This window comes from Pinus tabuliformis, chromosome 2_2, assembly GCF_031772625.1.
Source record: "Pinus tabuliformis cultivar Carrire ecotype Pingquan chromosome 2_2, CPIR1, whole genome shotgun sequence".
Lineage (NCBI taxonomy): Eukaryota > Viridiplantae > Streptophyta > Pinopsida > Pinales > Pinaceae > Pinus > Pinus tabuliformis.
Genome location: NC_142300.1, coordinates 1,171,014,928 through 1,171,023,988, shown reverse-complemented (window position 1 = coordinate 1,171,023,988; position 9,061 = coordinate 1,171,014,928).

Genomic DNA, 9,061 nt, shown 5'->3' with positions numbered 1-9,061 from the left:
TAAGGAATATATTCACTAAGAGAATGATTTATTATGAAAGAGGCCCATGATCCATGATACACCAAAATATCGTCACCATGATTATTTGCAGTCAGTATGGGTCTATCATCACTTGTACTGTCCTCCTAAGCAAGTCTCAGACCTCAGCTCTTCAATTCAAGCTTTGAAAATGGGAGAAAGACATTAAAAATCAATAAAACTCTGGTTCTGCACTTTCTCTCACTATTACCTGCGGTCCCGCACCTTCTGTTCACAAAAACTGTGGACCTGCCTGCTCTGTCCCTAAAGGTGTGGGCGCGGACCCCTGTGAAAGTCAAAAGGTGCAAGTTTTATCTTTAAAAACTCACTTTTGGTTAATTCTAGAGGATTCTAGAAGGAATTTTGACGTGGATTGTTCGCTCTGAGGTGGTTCATGCATCCAAAAAGAGAAGGAGATAATCCCTTGATGAGAGGAGCTATCCCTTTGAAGGAGGACCTAGTAACCTCCCTCCATTGCACTATAAATTCAGGCATTGGGCTGGTTGCTGGGGAGGTTAGAAGCTGAACATTTTTGAAGGTAAATGCTGGTGAAATCAAGACTTCCTAGTTGAGCTTAAGAGGAGAAATCACATACCTTTTTAGCTTCATTGGGGAGTGAGTGAAACTTGTCAAAGTAGAGGAGACTTCTTGCTATACCCTGGGAGGAGCTTGTACAGTGTCAAGGCACAGGTTGTAAAGTTCTTCTTCTTTTGAATTAATACAATCAAACTCATTTTTCTCAACAAGTATCTCATGATATTTGTTTCATGGACTCCTTGACTTTCATGTTAAATATTTTTTATGATATTGGCTTTTCAGGTGCTATTTAATTTGTTTCCTTGTTTGTGTTTGCAGATTCGCGACAAAGGAGCTCATTTGGATCGAAGGAGCGAGGGCATCCACAAACTTGCGTTGGACCTAAGGTAGGCCCGAAAAACACTTGTTTTCCGTTGTTTATAAAATCATATTTAGAGAAAGATAGTGTCTGGTTGGTTTGCTTGTCATTAGTTCTTCTTTAGATTCTAGGAAGGTCTATCTTGTCCGCAAGATTGACTTATTCTGTGTGACAAAATGGCGACTCTGCTGGGGACTTGATCGTTTTCCTTGTTTTTACTTTGACCTGAGAAACTATGTTTTTGTTTCTATTTTTGGCTTGTTGTGTGTAAAATTGCGTAGAGTTTGTAGATCTAGGGTTATTTTTCATTTTTCATAGCTTTGGGAGAGGACCGCACCCTAGCCTTTTGACACAGTGTGTACCTATCCGCACCTTTGCTTTTAGCACAGAGCGGGACCGCACATGTGTTAACTGTGGGCCTGCGGCCCCTGTCAAAATTTTGAAAAACCTAAGATTTCCTCTGTTAGTCAGCTTATTTTTGTTTAGAAATTGTTATCCACTGCCCAGACCTGCATATAACTTGTCAGAAGCTTTCCTTAGGTTGATTTCATTAGTGTTAGGGTTTTAGGTGAAATTCCTAGGAGTTTTGCTTGTTGGGTTTGTTTTTCATTTTGGTTGTGTAGTGGCTCTGAGCTTAGAAGTTGTACGGACTTCAGATCACCTTGGTGTCTACCAGCCTTCTTATGAGTCTAACCATTTATGAAATCTCCCCTTGTTGAGGAATCCGCTTTGAGTTTTCTCTTTACAAAACTTCGAAAAGCTTGTGTTTAAAAGTTTAGATTTTCATTTTCAAAAAGGAAATAAAATTGGTTGTTCTTGACTGATTTGTGATTCTGCATAAATTGGTCCTTAGCTCACATCTAGCTAAGTAAAACATCATTAAAAAAGACATCTTGTAGGCTTTGACTTCAAATAGGTTTTTATAATTTATAGATCTCAAAGTTAGTCATTTCCATAGTTTTGAGTGTTTTATAATAAAAAAATAAAAATTCTCTTTTGGAAAAAGTTTGTTTTTGTAGTGGTTGAATGCTTTGAAACGAAAAAGGGAAATTTTTGTGAAATAACTAGTTGTCTCGTTTTGAGTGCATTGGAAAGGACAAAAGTTCTTCTTTTAATTTGTTTCTTAAGAAGGATTTGTGTTTACAAAGTATTTGCATTCTCAAACTCTTTCTTAGTTTAGAAGTTCATTGAAGAGAAAAAGATTGTTTAAATCATCTTAGGTGCATTTTTGGTGATTTTGAGTCGAGTCTTCATACCACGAGTTTCATCTCTGTACCTTTTGACTTAAACAAAAACCAATAAAAATAATGCTTAAAGTAAAATTCATCTAGTAACATTTTTATTTCTAGGGCTCTGATACACCAAATTAGCTTAGGCTAGTGTCTTGGAGTAGGAGAGTAATTAACTCTCCAAGACAGTAAAAACAAACAAGTAGTTGTTTCTTGTGGTAGGGAAGAAATCCAATTGTTGCATTTATGCTCTGGGAAAGCTCCTCTTAAAGAAGAAGCACGAGATCGTGTCCAAACCAGTGTGGGAATCAATCCTTCCTCATTGGGAACGACGCCAGATATTCACGTATTAAAAACGCTAAACCTCAGATTAACCATTGTCGAGGAGCCTGGGGTCACTTGTTGTAAACCTTGGACTATGTCAAGGAGCCTTCAAGGGGATTGAGCTTGCTACTCTGCCCTTGCGTGTGTATCGGATCGTAGACTATTCCCCTAGGTATATTTGTTTCAGTTGGTAACCTTAGTGGCCATATTCTTTAGGATTCTTCCTGAGGTGACAGTGGTGGGAAGATCCCACTGTACCTGGAGCAGACGTCGGCTAGACTCACTTGGATTTTCTAGGGGGTTCTCTTCACTCGAGACGGTTAAGTGGAGGAACTTGTGCCAGTCTATTCATTAAGGAGGTTGCTGGGGTAACTGTTCCAACCGCCATTTCTGTATTGAACTCGGCGACGTTGGATTTCATCACCAACTAGTGTTTTCAGTACAAAAAGTTACTGTTTGTGTGTGTTTGATCTCCTAGATTCTTTAGGCGTGTGATTCAAATTTGTTTGGTTCTTTAGAGGCTTTAGGTAGTTTTCATTGAGATTTTACTTTGTTTGCGTTTGAAGTAGTTAAAAGTTTTTAACTGTGGTTGAATTACCAAGGCAGTCCCGTAGACTTCGGGGCCAATCTCCTGAGTTTTTAAACGTGGCTGAATTACTGAGGAAGTCCCATAGACTTCGAGGCTAACCTCCTGAGGAAGTTCCAAGCCGGCTTGAAGGCTTAAAAGTCCTCGTAACTCCTAGAGACAGTAGAGTTGGATCACCTGAAGAAGGAGAATCTTCTTTGATAATACATCATGATTTTCAAACGTTAGTGACAGATTATAATCCACAGTCAGTGTCTGTTTCTGAAGTTACTGGTAGCTTTTCATCTAATAGTGATATAGGTGAGGAACCTGAAATATCCGAGCCTGAAAGTGAATTTGCTGCTACTCCGACATCAGGGTTTGTTTCTCCAGCTTCTAGTGGTCTTGGTTCACCTAGGGTAGAAAGAGTAATCACCCAAGATCTTCCTTTTGGACTTATTGCTATTGAAGAACTTGCTACTCCGGAAGAAGAAGTAGGCATCCCTATCCCTGAAAATCAACCTATTATTGAGCTAAGGGAGCGTGAATCAATTTTTTACGGTCCACCTAGGAGCAGTACTTGGTATCTTTCTTTGACTAATTTCTTAGAAAACCCAGGGTTAAGTTTTTCACCACCTCACGCTCCTTATCACCCAACACCTAGAAGTTATTATCCTCCGTTAAATATGTCGAATCAGTCATCCATGTTTACTCAATCGCCCAAATCCTTTTTCTACGGCAATCCTTCTGTTCCCTCTGGGTATCAGTCACTTTCTGGTACTTTTTCGGGAGCATCTCCTCAACGCATTGAGAAAGGGTTATTAACTGGAAGCAATGGTACTAAGACGTTGAGCATAGAAGACATTCTTATGATGTCAGGTTCTATTCCCAATCCTCAACCTCAAGGTGGCCAGTTACTGCCTGGGGGCCAACCTCAAGGTACCCAATTTTCATCTGGGGGGCAACCTCAAGGACAGTACATACCTACGGGATAGTACGTTCCTCAAGGTCAACCCCAGACTCAATATTTACCCCAAGGTCAACCCCAGTATCAATTTATACCTCAAGGTCAACCCCAATATCAGTACATGCCTCAAGGGTATCAACCCCAAGGTCAGTATTCGAACCAAGGTTTCCAACCACCATTCGGTCAAATGTATGTTCAAGGAACGGGAAATGTACCTTTAAATTATCAATCCTACCCTCAACCTGGTTATGGTCCTCAATTTTCTCAACCTGTTATGGGTCAGTACCCCGGAATGAATATCGTGTGGGATCCATCGCAAACTCAATAGGTATTGCAGCCAAATGTACAGTTGTCATCTCAAACTAGACAACCCTTAGTTTCTGGTACACCCCAGCAACTAGTCCAGTCTAACATTCAAACTTCTGTACCTTCAGTAGTTTCTCAGTCTGGGCCTAGTACACCTCGTACTCCGCCTCAAACGACTGCTACAACTGCCGCAACATCTGCTCAATCTACCCAACCTACTTCCGGAGTATCAACAGTTCCGGTTTCTACTGTTCCTGTATCTACTCCTCAGACATCTTTACCACCGTCTGGATCCACGATTCAAACTTCGGTTCAGATGCCTGTAGGACAACCTGGTTCAAGTACGGTTTTCACAAGTCAACCACAATTTACTTATTTACTTATCAACCGTACCAGGGATAGTACCAATTCGGTCCTGTTGTGCAACAGTCAGTCTATCAGTATCAACCGTACCCTGGGTACACTTATCAACAACCCCAGTACGGTCCGGTTAATCCTGGTTTTCTGAGAGGATACAATATCCCAAACGCAATTCCTATTCCTAGTTATCCCGGATATCCTCCTCCTGGGGCTGGTCTCATGACCCAGAGTTTTAGGGATCCTAATCGTCAGTTATCATTTATCGCAACTTTGGACTTGCCTGACTTGTCGCGCCTAACGAACGATCCCATTAATTATCTTCCGTTTTGGCCGCCAATGCCGAATAAGTTGCCCAGTGACATTCTTAAGTTCAAAGTTAAATCAGGAGAGGACCCGTCGAACCATGTGATGACTTACCACCTCTAGTGTGTGTCTAACTCCATTTCAGATGATTCAATCCGTCTTAGACTTTTCCAGCACACTCTAATTGGTCTCGCGGCCAAGTGGTACATTGAGTTACCGCGAGGCACTTTTTATAATTTTAGTCAGTTAGCTACCTCATTTTTAACTCATTTTCCGTTGCCAGTCCAATATGACAATGGCACGGAATTGTTAACTTCATTAGAACAATCGACATCCACTTACATTTCAGATCATATTCATGAGTGGAGACATCGACGGCGTTTAGTGAAGGTGTTTATTCCGGATCAGATCTTGGCCGAGTGGTTTGTAAAATCTTTGTTGCCAAAGATCACTGAAGATGTAGCTAAAGCCGGAGTTGTTACTGAGGAGCAAGTAATTGCTCAAGCACAGTACCTTGACTTGGTCTATACTCAGTCAGGTACGTTACACGAGAAAATCCCCGATCTTCCCAAGCAAAATCAAATCGCTACAGCTCCTTCGGGATCTCATGCCGCCGATGGTATGACTGGTATGGTTAACACTAAAAGTAAGAAGAAATCTTCCAAGAATTCTTCTCCTATCATAACCTTGCCTGATTCTCCAACAGGAGATTCTTCTGCAGAGATTTCCGTCGATATTCACGTTGTAGAGTCATCTACAGCCAAATCAAAATCCAGTGGGAAGAAGAAAGGAAAGAAGAAGAACAAAACGGACAAAAGTTCAAAGGAGAAACCTGAAAAATCAGAATCCAATGATGAAAAGCGCAAACCTCGTTATCCTTGTCTCATTTGTGATGATGAACATTTTACAAGAGACTGCCCTCATCATGCAAAGGTTGCGAATATTGTCAAAGGTTCCCAAACTCCTGCTGCTTTGAAGGATCCTTTTCCGGCTCAAGACAGTAAGATGATAGGTTCTTCCTCGAGTGCCAATGAAGAACCCATACTGATGATGTCCGATGTTAGGATTGCGACTCGATCGTAAGATTATGGTAGTAAAAGTCCTGTTGATGGTAAAGAAGCAGAATCTTCTCATTCTAATCCATCAACCTCAGCTCCCAGTTCCGATCCACTACAGATCGAGAAACCTAATCCAGACTTGGTAATCAAACCGCCCGCCAAGGGTATACTTCGAAAGTCAGCTTTCAATCCACATGCGAGAGCGACTCAGAACTATAACATTGTTGAGGATTTAGTTGTTTCACCCTCAGCAATGTCAGCTTTGGAAGTGCTGCAATCATGTCCAGCACAACGTAAATTACTTTTTTCGGCTATAGGAGCTGTTGACGTTCAAGACTCGAACCTAATAATTTTCTATCTAGAAAACAGTACACTGCATTTGCCTCATCAAATGGCTTTCCAGATTCCAGTGATAGTAAAAAACAGGCCTATTCATCGGACTGTAATTGATGAGGGAGCCTCAACGTGTATTATGTCGATACAATGTTGGAGATCGCTTGGTTCTCCTTCGCTAAATCAATCCCCGATGATTCTAAAGGCCTTTGTTGGTCGTGGGTTTCATCCTTTTGGCATTCTATAGGATTTGCCTGGGGTTGAAGGAAAAACCATTAGTCTAGATGTGGAGGTGGTTGATGCCCCTCTAGATTACAACCTTCTGTTGGGTCGAAGTTGGTCTTACGCTATGACAGCGTTCGTTTCATCGGTCTTTAGGGTTATAAAGTTTCCTCATAATGGAAAGATCGTAACAATAGACCAGCTGGCTTACTTTTGATCCAACCCAGCCTCTTCTGAGAGTATTTAGCATGTCGGTAAAACGACTATCCCTTATAAGGATGTTGGAGTAGGACTAGTTAAAGATGTTGGTTTACTGGGAACTTTTCCTTTTCCTCCGATCAACGCATCGTCTTCATTTGCAACCATTCATATGATTACATCAGACACCATTGTTTATGATGATCCTTGGATCATTCCTTCTGAATCTGAGATAGACTCATTTGGTGATGTCATGCCTTTGAGTCCATATGAAATTGCGTATGAGGTCGTGCAATCGTTTACCGACCCAACTTCAACCAAAATTGACTTCATGAATGTGGTCCATGAGGAATCACTTTTCACATCAACCTCGGATTTAATCACGTTTTCTGAACTTGATCACTCAGATGAGCAAATTCGTGAAATCCTATGTGTAGATGATTTACCATGGGAAGATCTCCATCACAGGTCTTCAGTTTTACCCGAGAATGATCGTTTTGAAAATGATTACTCATCAATTTTTACAACTGAATATGTCAAGGAACCTCAGAATCCAATGAAACATCACGATTCAGAGTTAAATTTGGGAAACATCTCTCGAACTATTCCTATTGATATTTCGGTTAAGCCTGGAATCATTAAGAACATTCATATAGGTGCCTCGTGTACAGATGACGAAATTCAGATGTATAAGGCCCTATTTCAAGAATTCCGTGATGTTTTTGCCTGGACCTATGAGGAAATGTCAGGAATTGATCCCGCGATTTTCGTTCATGAGATCAAGACTTACCCGGACAGCTAAACCCGTCCGGCAACGTTTGCATCAGATTCACCCAAGAAAAGCTGCTGCAATTAAAGCAGAAGTTGAAAAATTACTGAAAGCAGGTTTCATTTATCCGATCCCATTAACGGATTGGGTATCGAATATTGTTCCGGTTAACAAAAAGTAGTGAACAATAAGAATATGCATCGATTATAGGGACATTAATCGAGCCTGTCCAAAGGACAATTGCCCAACTCCCTATATCGATCAAATTATTGATGATTGTGCCGGCAGCGAAATATTCTCCTTCATGGATGGTTTTTCCTGATACAATCAAATCAATATTCTACCTGCCGATCAACCAAAAATGGCTTTCATTTGTCCATGGGGGACATTTGCTTATTGCAAGTTACCTTTTGGGCTCAAGAATGCCGGAGCAACTTTTCAAAGGGCCATGTCTTATGCGTTTCATGACATCAAGCACATTGTGCAACCGTATCTCGATGACTTGCCTGCTCATTCATTACATCGAGCTGATCACCTCGTCCATTTACGAGCAATCTTTATGAGGTGTAGGCATTATCGGATTCGGTTGAACCCACACAAATGTGTTTTCTGTATAGAAATGGGTTCATTACTGGGGTTTATAGTTTTGAAAGCCGGCATTCACGTCAATCCCTCGAAGGTCGAAGCTATCGTCAAATTGCCTCCTCCTTCGAGTCTTCGCCAACTCCAAAGTTTGCAAGGGAAGGCAAACTTTTTACGACGATTCATTCCTAACTACGCTGAGGTTACAAAGGGTTTTACCCGGTTGTTGAAACAAAATACTCCATTCTATTGGGATGAGATAGCTCAAAAATCTTTTGATGCACTTAAACACGCGTTGACCCATGCACCGTTATTGCATCCTGCCAACTACAACCAGGATTACTTCTTGTATCTCGCCGCCTCTCATTCCACCATTGGAATGGTCTTAGTTTAGGAAGATGAATTCGGAACTGAACATGTGATATATTACCTTAGTCAAACTTTAAATCCAGCTGAGCTAAAATACTCACATGTGGAGAAATTGGCATTGGCAGCCGTTCAAGCTGTCCAACGTTTTCGTCACTACATTTTACTACGTAAAACTACAGTAATTTCGGATTGCAACCCTATGATCTACATTTTGACCAAGAAATTGCTAGGGGGCGGGTACTCTAAATGGATTGTTATCCTGCAAGAGTTCGACTTGGAATTTGAGAAATCCAAGTCTAAGAAATTTTTAGTTTTTGCGGAGTTAATGTGTGACTTCCCGCGTGCTGACACGGAAACTATGGTGGAGGAGCCCATTGCGGACGAATCCTTGTTTCTAATCAGCACTTTAGATCCATGGTATGGGGATATCATCATTTATCTCCAGACCCAATCCTTTCGGCCAGAAATTTCAAGGTCCGAACGTCGAAAAATTCGATTCCAGTCCCAACAATTCAGGATTATTGGAGATACTCTTTATCGCCATGGGGCGGACTCTGTGTTTC